Raw genomic sequence first — 15,576 nt, 5'->3', positions numbered from 1 at the left:
TTCCATCCAGTCAACAAACAAAAGTTACACAAGACTTTAACAAAAGTTATACAAGACATCTACACTGAATATTACAATATCTTACAGAGAGAATTTAAAGGCCTAAATAATTAGACAGGTATGTTCACAGTATGGAAGGCTCAATATTGCTAAGATTTCAATACTCCCTTCATTGATTTTTAAATTCAGCACCAGGAAGTGGATTTGGCTCAACTGATAGGGCATCCACCTACCACCTGGGAGGCCCAGGGTTCAAACCCCGGGCCTCCTTGACCCATATGGAGCTGGCCCACGTGCAGTGCTGATGCGCGCAAGGAGTGCCATGCCATGCAGGGGTGTCCCCCGCATAGGGGAGCCCCACGTGCAAGAAGTGCACCCCGTAAGGAGAGCTGCCCCACGTGGACAAAGTGCAGCCTGCCCAGGAGTGGCACTGCACACATGGAGAGCTGACACAGCAAGATGACGCATGGACTTACCCCGGCCAGCGAACAGGGAGGTGAAGAAGGTCAACCACCACACCAGGGAGCCAAAAGCGCCTGCAATTGCAAGTAGGAAAATTGCATCCATCATCCACGTGGAATCTAAGGCCCCTCTCGATGTAGCGGTGGAGTGGGCATAACAATCCCAGGGTCTACAGGATGGAGGAATAGAGTATGGATTAGAGTGGACTTACTGATATTCTCCTATGGAAGTACTGTGATTAGTAATGGAAGAAACTGTATCATTGATGTGGAGAAAGTGGCCACAGTAGCTGCTGAGGGTAGGGAGAGGAAGAAGAGATATGATGTGGGGGCATTTTCAGGACTTGGAGTTCTCCTGGGTGGTACTGCTTTGACAGTTACTGGACACTGTATGTCCTCCCATGGCCCACTGGGTGGACTGGGAGAGAGTGTAAACTATAATGTGGACAATTGACCATGTGGTGCAGCACTGCTCAGAGATGTATTCACCAAGTGCAACGAATGTCCCATGATGATGGAGGAGGTTGTTGTTATGGGAGGAGTGGGGTGAGGGGGGTGGGGGGTATATGGGGACCTCATATTTTTTTAATGTAACATTTTAAAAAAGATAAAAAGAGAGGGAAAAAAAGAGACACAGATTCCTGGTGCTGCTGACAAGAATAAAAGTGAACACAGAAGAACACAGCGAATGGACACAGAAAACAGACAACTGGTAGGGGGGTGGTAGAGAAGGGGAGAGAATTAAAAAATAAATCTTAAAAAAAAATAAATTCAGCACCATCACAATAAAATCATAACAGGCTTTAACGTTCATAGAAAAGCTGATTCTACGATTAACATGAATACACCACAAGCGTACAATACCTAAGATGATCTTGTAAAAGAAGAGGAAGTTGAATGACTTGCAACCTTATTTTAGGACTTACTATAAAGTTACACTAATCAAGACAGTATGGTATTGGCAGACGGACAGGCAAATAGACCAACCTGAAAGGAGTAGGAATTGGCAAACTTGCTGTAAAGGGACAGATAGTAAATATTATAGGCACTGCAGGCCATACCCTCTCTGTTGTAACTACTCAACTCTGCTCTTGTAGAGTAAAAGCAAAGTAGTCATAGACAATACATGGCAGTGTTCCAATAAACCTTTATCTGTGGACACTGAAATTTGAATTTCATATTATAATTTCCATGTGTCAAAATATGATTCTTATCTAATGGGCCATATAAAAACAGGCATAAAAGGGAAATCTCTTGGAGGGAAGTGGAATGATGCATTTCTCCATGAAGGCTTATATATGGCCACATTGACTTAGAGGGATTTTCAGTAAATACTAGGTAATGGTGGAGGGTGGGGCAACAGAATGAACCACTGAATATGGTGGCCATGAGGAATGCTTGGAGGAAACATCCTCTCCCTGCCACGTGAGCCTCCAGAACTGAACCTGGGGAGATGAGGAGGTATGGCAAGTGGGATAGATCTTTTGGGGTGTGTTGAGCAAAAGACCCTTTTCTCCACCCAGAGCATCTTGACCTTCCCATGATCTACCAACCCAACCACCCAAGGAGTTGTACAGAGCGTTTTGTGATGTCCAAGCCACCCCAGGGCTACCACTGGCGGTGGGGGAGTGGCTTGCTGTTCAAAAGAAGCTAAAGGGGTGGTTCCTCACTGGCATAGGGAGGGCCAGAGCTCTGTTGTAGACCACTGGGAGGCTGCAAGGGGCTGAGGAGACCTGCAAATCAGAGGAGCCTAGCATAGATAAGGAACAACCAATCACAAGCAACAGAACAAGCTGCCACAGGTGGGCAACAACCAACCATAAGCAAACAAGAGAGGAAGAAGAGGAAGACCTCCTATAGGCCTAAGTCTGGAGACTGATATAAGGTCACATGACCTTGCCCAGGCTCCTTCTCTTCTTCCATTCCTGTTCTCTACCCAAGACACCTACCCTGTCCTTGTCTGACACAAAATCCCTTCTCTGCCCACACTTTTTCTCCTGAAGTCCCCCTTCCCATCCATCTCACATCCTCTTTTTATTTTTTGAGGTATCGGGGTCGGGGATTGAACCTGGGACCTCATGTGTGGGAAGCCTGTGCTCAACCGCTGAGCCACATCAGCTCCCTTGAATTGTTTTGGGTTTTTTTTTTTCATTTGTTTGCTTGCTTGTTTTTTTTCGTTTTGTTTTTAGGTGACACCAGGAAACAAATCTGGGACCTCCTATGTGGGAAGCAGGCAGGCACTCAACCTCTTGAGCCACAAATGCTCCCTCCTCTTTCTTTAAGGCAAAGCTCTTCTGGGCTCACCCCATTGCCCTGCCAGGTACAGAAGACAGCTGTAAGGATAAAAGGACTTCTTCAAGGGAATTCAAGAAAAAAAAAAAAATCTCCCGAAACATCTACCATCCTAAGAATGCCTAAGGGCCAGCAATAGTCATCTGTTAACACATGCTTGAGTAAAAGCTAGATTCGAATTAAGAGACAGAATTGGCAAGCCCAGAAACAAGCAAGCCTGGAGAACTCCCCCACTTAAGGAACGATTTGTGCCTAACCAAGTCCAGAAACCTCAGAAATGGCTGCTGTGTTTCCAGACGCCTGACCGACAAGGGTTCACAGATGGTGATGACAGTCAAAACAAACAAGTAGTGAAAAGGTGATGTGCATATGTCTGCAAAGCTCTCAGGTGGCGGGCAGTGAGAAAGGGAAGGGAAGAGGCCTGTGTGTGAGGAGGAAAGAAGGCAGGGTCCTGCAGCCCTGGGGGCCAGACCAGCAGATCCACAATGATCCAGACATTGGCGATAAGGGCTGGGTAAGCTCTGGACAGGAAGACAAATTTCTTCCTTAACCCTTTCTCCCATGGGCAAGGAGGAAAAGGACTTGGTGCTTCTGTGTGTGTGTTGGCAGTGGAAGGGCCAGATGGGGAGAGTGTGTGTGTATCCAACAAAGAAATCACTTCCCGGCCACCTACCTCATAGGGGTGTTTGTTGCACCCCACCGGAAGCTGTAAGCAACTGATGGTCCTCAGATGGATCAAAAAGTTACTGACAGCACTTCCAAAAAAATACTACTTGGGAGCCACAAACCCAACACTGATTAGGCCACTTATAAGAAGCTTGGGGTGGAGCAGTGGCCTTCCAAGGGCGGGCGGTGGGAGTGGTCCAAGCACCTGCAGTCAGTAAAGGGAGCATTCTCTGCAGAGAATTTTAATATAAAATAAAGCCCAGTAAAAGTGAGCCTTTTCATTAGCACCATAAGGAAGCATTTCTAAAATTCCCTCCCCCCAAATCCTTGGTTAATCTAGATTCTAACAAATTTCTGTGGTTAACAATAAGTTTTACTAATATATATGTAAGGCTAAAATTGGCACATTACTATTTCATTTTCCTACTAATTGAATATGGCAATATATTAGGCTTAATTTTTTAAGAAGTTTTAGATCACAGAAGGGTTCAACTATGACACAGGAGGCACACTGGTGTGGGGTGTCATTGATGGGGAGGCATGGGTGGGAGGGAGCACTCCAGGGCATGTATATAGGGTATATAAATATGTTTGGATATTCGTTGGGTATTGCCGGAGTAGGTAGAGTTACACACGACAACTGAGGAAGGGCTGAATTCCTAGCCAGGGGAGCTCTGTCATACTCCCCAATGGAACAGCAACAATCCCCCAAGTGCAAGAGCAAAGACCAGTGATGAAGGATGGCCCAAGGACGGACCCTTGATACTGATGACTATGCTTATGAGCCTATGTGCCTGAAATTTCAACTAGGTCTGGAGCTGCAGGGTGCCTAAGAGTTACCTCCTGAGAGCCTCCATGTTGCTCAAATGTGGCCACTCTCTAAGCCAAACTCAGTATGTAAATGCATTACATTTCCCCCTGCGTGGGGGATGAGCCTCCCTTGCGCCAAGAGATTACTACCAAGCACCAGCTGGTGATGCAACTAGAAAAAGACCTTGAATAAAAGGGAGAAATGGTAAAGACAAATGAGTTTATATGGCTAAGAGACTTCAACGTGAGTCGGGAGGTCATCAGAGGGGTCATGTTTACGCACATCTCAACAGGATCCCAGAGACAGCCAAAGTAGATACAAACCCAGGTACTGGTGCTCCAGAGGGCTATGGAGACACACAGATTCTACGTTCATGGCAGATGGCTCTGGTGTTCAGTGCCTTGTCAGTGGGCCCTACTTTGGAATTTGTACTCCTGGGTGTGACGGAGTTGGATTCAGATGTGACCTCTCTACACATGCCTCTTCTGTCACGTTTACTGAACCTGTGGTTGGTGCCGGGGTTGGTGTATGCTCAGGACACTTGAATCTCTGGACTGTCCATGTGCCAGTTGGGCCCTGAGCCTCAGCAGAGTTGAAACGCCTACTCTCCAGGTCATTGGACTTACCCAGGCCAGCTAACAGTGAGGTAAGAATGGTCAACCACCACACCAGGGAACCAAGAGTCTACAGCTGCAAGCAGAAGAATTGCATCCATCAGCCATGTGAGATCTAAGCTCCCTCTCGATTTAGAGGTGGAGTGGACATTGCCATTCCAGGGTCCTCAAGATGGAGGAATAAAATATGGAGTAGAGTGGACTTACTCGTATATTACTATAGAACTATTATGACTCTAGCAATAGAAGAAATTGATTCATTTATGTGGAGACAGTGGCCACTGCTGAGGGCAGGGAGAGGGAAGAAGAGGTGTGATATGGAGGCAACTGGAGTTGTCCTGAATGATACTGCAGGGACAGATGCTGGACATCATATATCCTGTCATAACCCACTGAATGGACTGGGGGAGACTGTAAAAGAGTGTCAACTACAATGTAAACTATAATCCATGTGGTGTAGCAGTGCTCCAAAATGTATTCCCCAATTGCGATGAATGTGCCACACTGATGAAAGAGGTTGTTGAGGTGGGAGGAGTGGGGGAGGGTGGGGAGTGGGATCTATGGGAACTTTTTATATTTTTCAATGTAACATTTTGTGTGATCTATGCATCTTTTTTAAAAAGACAATTTAAAAATTGGCACATTTTTAGAATTTATGTTTTAATATACATTTTATTCTACAAGGAAGTTAATCTGGTTAACTCCCTGTTGGCCCAAAACACAGGCTGAATCAGCTACCCCTGCTACTTCATAAAGTAAGTTCCTAACAACTTGGAAATTCTTCAGCTGCCTTCAAAGCACACTTCCAGTCTGTAATCCCTGTGGTAATATATTATATAGTCTTGAGTTTAAAAAGTAGATTCTAAAGTAAAAAATGATAGCACAATGATTATAAAGACAAAGAAATAACTCGAGTTACTTCAGCTCTGTGATTCTGAGTGACCACAAATTTTTATTGCTAAGACAGAGAAACCAAGTGTGAAATTTGAAATGTAAAATTTGGGGGGGGGATGGGGGATGAAATTTTCACTATATTTGAAAATAAAAATATTTTACAGAATTTGAACATCTTTAAACGTGAAATACATTCTTCTTTTCTACTTGTCTATTCTAATATTACATTTTAAAAATCAAGACGGTAGAATCTTACATCAGTTGTGTGATTCAGGAATTACCTGAATTGTACCGTTTGCACATGTTTTAGCTTTCTTAAGTTTTTTCCTTATTTATGACTGTTTTACTTTGATGATCACACATAAAATACTATATAAAATAAAATGTACATTTTTCTTTCTGAACACAATTATTATTTGTTTCCATTTATGAGTGCTATTGAAAATTTCTTCTATGGAGGGGGGTTTTAAAATCTACCTCACAACTCTGTGAATATAATGAATGTCACTGAATTATACACATGAAATGGTTAATTGCACGTTAAATGGTTGAATTGCATGGCATATCGATTATATCTCAATAAAGCTTGTAAAACAAATGTGCCTTTCTACTGATTGTGCCATGGGAGGGTGGCATTTTATTGTCTAAATTCCTTCATAATTTGACCTACATCTCTGGGCTTTTTGTCTTGCTTTTTTGTTTGTTTGTTTTCATTTTTGTTTAAACAGCTTTGATTGGGGTATAATTAACTTACAACAAAGCACATATGTTTAAAGTGTACAATTAGATCGATTTTAACATACAGATACACCCAGTAAACAATCACAATTAAAACAGTTAACATATCCATAACCCCCTAAAATTTCCTCATGCCTCTTTTAATCCCTCCCTTCTGTCCCTCCCCACGCCCCTTCCCCAAGCAACCACTTATCCACATTCTGTCACTATAGATTTGTTTACTGGATCTCAAGTTTTATATAAATGGAATCCCAGACTATGTACTCTTTTTGTGTCTAGCTTCTTTCACTCAGCATAATTATTTGAGAGTCATCCATGTTGTTGTGTATAGCAATAGTTCATTCTTTTTTAATGCTGAGTAGGATTCCACAATTTGTTTAACCATTTGCCTGTGATGGACATTTGGGCTGTTTTCCAGTTTTTAGCTATTACAAAGAAAGTTGCTATAAATATTCATGTACAAGTCTTTGTATGGACGTATGATATGCTTTCTTTTCCCTTGCAATATTCCTCTATCTATATTTATGCTCTTCTCTCCAATTCTATTTTGTTTGATATTAACATTGCTTCACCTGCCTTTTTTGGTTAGAATTTACTAGGCTTTTTAAAAATTTCGTTAACTTCAATATCCTGCTGGTTGAGTTTTATTTGACGTTTGTATCTTGAAAACTGCATATAGCTGGACTTTGTTTTTGTAAATAGTCTGATAGCTTCTTCTAAATAGTTGAATTTAATCTGTTCACATTTATGGCAACTGCTGACATTTTTAGAAATATTTATATCATCTTATTTCATGTAGTCTGTGTAGCATCATTTTTCTTTGTTTTTCTTCTTTTCAGCTTTCAGTTGGATTTATAAAGTTTATATATTTTTCCCTGCTGATTTCTAGTTTTCTTAACTGGTTATCATTCAACTTTAAAGAACATACCTTTTTCTAACAGATTCTAAGATTATTTAGAATTTTCATTCACCTACAGAATATGACGCAATATGTGTTATAACTACAAATTGAACACCCCCAATATTTATTTTGTCAAGATGATCAATTCTGCATTTTCTTAAACCCAAAAAAGTGATTTTTACATCCAATTAATTAAGTATATCAATATATATTATTTGTTTGTGGGTTTTTTTGTATACCTGCCTTTCTTCTTGCTATGTACATCTTTTAAGAGCTCTTTTAATGAGGACCTCCGGGCTCTAAACTTGCTCAGTCTTTGCATGTCTGAAAATACTTTATTCTCCCCTCACTCTTGAGAATTATTTTCCTTGAGCAATGTGAAAGTAATACTCTTTTTACTGATGAGAAATATACCATCAGTGAACATTCTTTTGTAGATAATCCATCTTCTCTTTCAAGCAGTTTTTAAAAGATATTACCTTAATCCTTTCTGCAGTTTTATTATGGTATGTCTAGCTGGGTATTTATTTTCATTTAACCTGCTCAACACCCAAAGTGCAATCCAGAACTGAGGATGCATACCTTTCTACATTTCCAGAAACTTTTCAGTTACTATATCAAGAAATATTATTTCTCTCCAATACTCTTTACTACCTCTGAAACTCCTATAGGATATTTTTTGAAGCTTCCCAATCTATAGTATCTCTTAACTGCTATATCATCTTTCCAAAATATTTTTCTCTTACTGTACAAATTTGGAATGTAAGTACTATTGTGAAATTTGCTCTTTTCCTTTGACTGTGTCCAATCTAAACTTTATATTGTCTTGAGTTTTACATTTAAATTACTTTTTTTCAATTTCAAAATTTCTAATAAGTTCTTTTGTATTGTATCCATCTAGTCTCATATTTCTTTTGTTTACTTTCTGCTTGTTTGTTACATAATTTCTGGCTATTTTAAGGAATTCTTTGCTTACTTCTTTGAGCATCCTAAACACACGTTTTAAAAAATCTTTGACAGATCATTCCATAAAATCAATTCACCCAGAATGAATTCACATTCTGATTGTTTATTTCCATGGTTGTCTTTCCTACCATAGATTTCTTTCATGCATTTTGAAATTTTGGTAAGGAGGCTTATTTTTTAATAGAACAGAATTTTGTTCCTCTCCCACACTCTCTATGCACCATTCTCCCTTTTCATTGGCATTTGGGATTGCCCCTACATAGTCCCCAGAACTCCAGTCCATACCGGGTCCTATAATAGATTTCCAAGATTCCTGTCACAAAGTGATATTAAATATACAGTAGAACCAGTGGAAAAGTGATTCCATTCCTCATCACAGAGGTGTGTCTTTGGTTTTCTACCACCCTAGACTGCTAGTGTTGTGTATTGCCCTAGCCCCCAACACTGAGGGGCAGTAAAAACAGTTATATCTCTTGCTTAGATCATACTCCTGATCTCTAGACTCAAAGATCCAACTATCTTCCTGATGTCTCCACTTGAGTACCAACAGGCATTTTAAACTTGATGTGCCTAAAGTTGAACTCCTGACCTCTACTCTCACTTCAAATCTTCAGCTAGGGTTCCCCATCCAATAAAAGGCATCACCATTCATGCAGTTGTTCAGGCCAAAAGCCTTGGATCATCCTTAAACCTCTTTTACTCACAGCCCAACATCCATTCCATCATCCAGAAATGTCGGCTTTTTCTTCAAAATAAATCCATAACACAGGCATTTCTCACTACCTTCATTCCTACCTCTCCAGTCCAAGCTACCATTATCTCTTGCCTGGATCACGGCAACAACCTCCTTATTGGTCTCCTTGCTTCTGCTCTTAAATCCTTACAGTCAACACTGTAGAGGGTATCCAGAATGTTCACTCTATGGTGTAAATGAAACCACAGTGCTCCTCTACTCAAAGCCCTCCAATGACATCCATTCACATTGAGAACAAAATCTAAATTCCTATCATGACCTACAGGCCCCTACCTCACCTGACTCCTATTTCTCCAAACCATCTCCCACTACTCTCCACCTACCTCACAATGAGTGGTATAGATTAAATATTATAAGGTATGTAAACTGTCTACCATAGTGTTTGACATATGAACATTGCTCAATATAGATGTAACTGTTATCATAGTTGTGATATGAAGGAGTTGAGAACTGGGCTTGGCCTAGAAGGATGGGACTTGGGGAGAGAATAATACAAATGATGTCAGGGAGAGCAGATATACAGTAAGGCCAGGTTGCGAGAGTGTAAAAGGAAAAGATCATGTGAAGGAACTGAGATGCTGTACTTTACTGCAAATAGCTTTCATTCCCCTCCTGCCACCCCTACACACACACACACACACACACACACACACACAGAGCCACTTACTTTCCTTTAAATTCATAGGGAGTGACTATTAACCTTTATCTCCACCAATTCTTACTGGAATTAATGTTGGCCTACAAAAACTTGCAGACCTTGGTGGATTCAATTTAAATCTAGGTTTTTCTGCCTTCCTGTAAGGACCAAACTGCAACAGTAAATTATAAAACATAACCATCAGGCATACCTGTCCCTCCTTTGGAGTTATTCCAAGTGAAATATAGTTTGGGAAAGCCAAATCTAGATGGCAGATATGCTTCCCCTGTTACAGGTCCTGCTTTGGCCGAGCTGCTCAGCACCAGCCATTTCCCAACAATTCATTGGGATTTTCAAAATCCCGCTTACTGATCTGTAAGTACTTCAGAAAAGAGTTCTCTTTTGATTCTTGCCCATTGGTATTGCTGATTTCTACCTAATGATCTATGGCTCACCAGTTCTCACAAAGGAAGGTTTAGACAGACAAGAGTCAGAGCATAATCTCTTGGTATCACTGGATTGCTGAACTCTTGTGTTATAAACTGGTTGAATGAGAAAATGAAAAGATAAAACCCTCCTGAAAGACAGATTTTCAAAACACTCTTTTCAATATTATTAGGATTTAATGTCATCCTGGAAACATAAGCACTAGAGTTAAAATAGCTTCGATATGTTTTTGGCTTGAAAAAATATAATTATGCCAAGTTAACTTGAGGGGAAATCCACGCCAGCAAGTTTAGGGAGGATTACTGCCCAATATTGTCATGAGAAAGTGGACAGGTACCAAAATCCCTGACCCAGCTAAGCCCCAGACTTGTCATTAAAGCAGATAATTGCACAGCCAGCTTCATCTCAGCGAAGGGGACTCAGAATGAATCCTTCCAGACAAAAATGACTCGCTGAGACCATCCCTTATTTTGTCTAATCAGCATTCAGCATAAGGGAAAGAGAAAATATTATGGCATTAATTGGCACAAATCTTTACAGAATTGGTTGAAATGAAAGAAAAATGCCAAGCTCTAATTCCATGAGGATAAAAACAGGCAAAGGGAAAGTGGTACCCCTCACAAGGCCAATCAAGGATGAGGTTTGGAGATGTCTGTTTGTATGTCAGGGAGGTGTGAAGCAGGGTAGGCCAAGGAGGGAAATTGACACCACCACCCAACAGGTTCCTTTTCCTTCAGGCCAACCTTAACTTCACATTACCTCTACTTATACTGAAAGGCAGCCTTGCTCAATTAAATTCCAATTAAACAATGCCAAAACAATGTTCCGGCTCAGTTACTTAAATCAAGCAACTATTTAATTCAAAGAAATACAATTCTTTGTTTGAAGGAAGAGATTAATTAACAACATCCTAGTAACACTTTCATATTATAGGTTCTTGTGTGAGAAGGGGTAAGCATACACGCCTAGGCAGGTGCTGAATACATCGTAACTCATAAGCCCCTGTCCCCTCCTACAAGGAGCCCTGGTCTATTGAAGAGATAGATAGCGAAAGTGTCATCCAAATACTGCATACTACTACAGTGATAAAGGAACCGAGGGAGGGCCATGCAACTATAGAAGAGGGTAATGTAACTCAGCCTGGAGATTCAGGGCAAGCTTCCTGGAGGAGACAAAGCCGCAGAATAGCATACACAAGTGCTCAGAGGCAACAACGATTGGGCTCAAATTAGGATGAGATTAGTAGATCTTGATATTGCTAGACTGCAAGATTGAAGCAAAAAGTAGCAAGGACTGAAGATGGAGATAAAGGAAAAGGAAAACTTCAGGTGGCCCTTGCAGGCAGTAAGAGAGGGGGCTTGTAGGCTGAGTATAACAGGGAGACCTTGGAGCATTTTTTCTTTGTTTTATTTTATGTTGCATTTTTCTTTACCTTTACATTTTGAAAAACTGTAGACCACAGGAAATTGCAAAGCTAGTCCAGAGAGGTCCTGTGTCCCCTTCACTCAATTTCCCCCAATGACTACAAACTGTTGCCTCTACTTTTATTCAAAGTCAGGACTATGTAGTCATAGTACAATATCAAAATCAAGATATTTATTTGCACAAGGAGTGTCTACTGAGCACTGTGTCATTCTTTCACATGTGTAAAGTCATACAACTACCAATGCAATGAAGATATAGAACAGTTCCTCAAAACAAAGATCTCCCCTTAAGCTACCCCTTTACAGTTATAGCCACCCTCATTTGCCACAGCGTCTCTACCCACTGCAAACTGCTTATCTATTTTCTCTATATATAATTTTATCATTTTGGTGAAGGTAATATATATATAATCTTATAATACATGATCTTTTTAGATTGACTTTTTCATTCAGTAAAATGCCCTTCAACTTGTGTGTATCAAGAGTTTACACATTATTGCTTAGTAGTATTCCATGGTATGAATGTAGCACAGATTGTTTATCCATTCACCTACTGAAGGACATTTAGATTGTTTTCCTGTTTTTGGCCATTGCAAAGAATGCTGCTACAAGCAATCATAGACAGGTTCCTGTGTGATCATAAGTTTTCATTTCTCTGGGATGAATGGCCAGTAATGCAAATGCCGAGTTATACAAGAAATACATGTATAGATATTTAAGAAACTGACAAAATATTTTCCAGATGACTATACCATTTAATGTTTCACCAATAATATATGAAAGATCCAGTTTTCTATGTCCTTGCCAGCATATGGTGCTGTCACTATTTCGTACTTCACCCATTTTGATAGGCCTTTGATATCTCATCATGGTCTCAATTTGCATTTACCTACAGGCTAGGGATGGTAAACATCTTTCATGTGATTATTTACCATTCATATGTCCTCCTTGGTGAAATATCTCTACATGTCCTTTGCCCATTTTGTAAATAAATTGTTATTTTACTGTTGCATTTTCAGAGATCTTTATATAATGTTTTAAATACTACTGCTTCTCTGATATAGGGTGTGATGGTTAAGCTCATGTGTCAACTTAGCCAGGTTATGGTGACCAGCTGTTTGGTCAAGCAAGCACTGACCTGATTGTTACTGTGAGGATATTTTGTGGATTGAAATAATCAGTAAGTTGATTGCGTCTATGGCTGACTACATCTCTAATTAACTAAGGAGACTGCCTTCAACAATGAAGGAAGTCTCATCCAATCAGTTAAAGGCCTTAAAAGGAGAACTGATGACTGCAGCAATCAGAAGGAAGAGTTTCCATCTCTACTTCACCCAGCCAGATTTTCCCAGGGAATTCATTGAAAACCTTCATCAGAGTTCCCAGCTTGCAGCCTGCCCTGCAGAATTTGAACTTGCCCATCTCCACAGTCACATGAGCTAATTTCTTTAATAAATCTTGTAACATTTGCATTATATATATATATATATATATATATATATATATTTATATATATCTCCTGTCAATTCTGCTTCACTGGATAACTATAACTAATACATGAGGTTTACAAATATTTTCTCCAAGTTTACAATCTGGACTTATAGTAGTTAAACCTATATCTATTGCAAACTGTAGGGCAATCACTAAAACATTTTTAAAAGAAGTATAATTGGTATGCTAAGAGGGGAGATGAAATGGAATCATATGAAATGCTCAATTAAAACCAGGGAAGGCAAAGAAATAGGGGAGAAAAGAAGAACAAACAATGCAAGCAGAACACAATTACAAATATGGGTAGATATTAGTCCAATTTTATTAATAATCACTTTAAATGTAAATGATCTAAATATGCCAATTAAAGGACAGAGAAAGAGTGAATTTTTAAAAAACAACAAGAAGTCCCAACTATATATTAACTACAAGAAACCCACCTCAAATATAAAATGTCAAGTTAAAAGCAAGGCAATGGAGAGGCCCTCCCCTATCAGGATGGTAAAGTAAAACACTTCAGGACTCTGTCCCCAGACAGAAGCATTAAACACCAAGCAAGAACTGGCAGAAACATATTTCTCAAAGCTCCAGAAAAGAGTTAAAGGATTGTAATAACAGGGCAAAAGCCAAAACAAGAAAAAGTCCACTTAAAAGCAGTAGGGGTGTTTATGTGTGATGAATCTGGACTCAGATGGGATCTCCCTTCATAAGACTTTCATGCTAATGTGCTGGAGGTGCAGTTAATGTTGGGGTTTAAGATATATTTAGGGGATTTGAATCTCTGGACTGACAATGTGATAGCCAGATCCTGAGCCTCAACAGACTCCAGCACCTACAATCTGATTTATTGGACTTACCACACTCAGCTAAGATGGAGGTGAAGAAGGACAACCACCACACCATGGAGCCTAGAGTGATTACAACTGAAAATGGGAGGATTGCATCCAGCATCCAGGTGGAATCTGAGCCTCCTCTTGACATAAAGGTGCAATGGACACAACCAATCCAGTGTCCACATAGAAGAGGTGGCATTGGATTGGGAAAAGTGGACATAATGGACAAAGGGTATGGGGAAAGGCAGGAAGAGATGAGAGGTGGAGGCGTCTTCGGGACATGGAGCTGCCCTGGATGGTGCTTCAGAGGTAATCACCGGACATTGTAAATCCTCACAGGGCCTACATGATGGAATAGAGGAGAGTATAGGCCATGATGTGAACCAATGTATATGAGGTGCAGAGGTGCCCAAAGATGTACTTACCAAGTCCAATGGATGTGTCATGATGATGGGAACGAGTGTTGTTGGGGGGGGGGAGAGGGGGGGTGGGGGGGTGGGGTTGAATGGGACCTCACATATATATTTTTAATGTAATATTATTACAAAGTCAATAAAAAATAAAAAAACTAAAAAAAAACTAAAAAAAAAAAAAAAAAAAAAAAGCAGTAGGATCTCCTGGTGCCCTGGTTGGCCTCTCTCCTACTCCTCACCTGCTCAGCCTGAGCTGGCCCATGCTACCAGTGAAAGTCCCTAGTCTCAGTTCCAGAGGAAGTAGCGTAATTCTCATGCACATAATGGGAACATGTATGTTTGGCCCAATGTATAGTGGCTTGAGGGACTGAATCAGGACACTTGTTACATACTCACCATCCCAAAACGTGCCCTGTTTGCAGAAGGCAGCTTGCAAAATTTTCATAGAGAGCATTGTGGGAGAGAAGTCAAGTGGCAGCCTGGGGCAAGGGACTGTTGGCTGTAGGATAAACAATGAAGTACCCAGGACTGGGAGGAAACTGCATCCTAAGCTAGAGGGGCATTTGTATCTCTGTAAAAGGATAGAAAGCCACATGCACATGCCCAAGACAAGATGCATGTGCAGACAGAATTAGGGAGGTCCCTAAATTTTGGCCTCAAGTTCTTCTCTAAATTCCTTATACAGATAAGCCCTCAAGGAGAACACTTGTATAGGTCAATCTGAAAAGTCTGGGAAATGTGTTTTCTTTTCTTTTTTTTTTTTTGGGGGGGGGTCTAGGTTCTGGCATTCAAGGAAAGTTCTGTCATAGCACTAGCTGGATATAAACTTAAGGAAACATACACATCAGAGTCTAAATTCCAGCTATAACATATTATCATTTCAAAAAGTCCAGGTTTCAATAAAAGATTATAAAACATATATATTACAAAACAGGAAGTAAAGGCCCAGTCAAAGCAGAAGGTTAAAACATTATAAACAATCAACAAGGAGGACCAGACCTGGGATAGACCAAAAACTTTTTTTTCAAATGGTCTTACATAAGGTCAAAAGGCTAAAGGAAAATGTGGACAAAACTAAAAGAAATCAGGAAAATGATGGATGAACACAAAGAGTTTATCAATAGAGAGATGACAATTATGAAAAGGAACCAAATGGAACTGAAGACCAGAGTAATAAAATTTAAAATTCCCTAGAGGAGTTCAACAGAAAATTGGAGCTGGCAGAAGAAAGAAT

This window comes from Dasypus novemcinctus, chromosome X (genome assembly GCF_030445035.2).
Source record: "Dasypus novemcinctus isolate mDasNov1 chromosome X, mDasNov1.1.hap2, whole genome shotgun sequence".
NCBI lineage: Eukaryota > Metazoa > Chordata > Mammalia > Cingulata > Dasypodidae > Dasypus > Dasypus novemcinctus.
The sequence above is the reverse complement of the archived record's forward strand: the minus strand, read 5'-3'. Positions refer to the sequence as shown.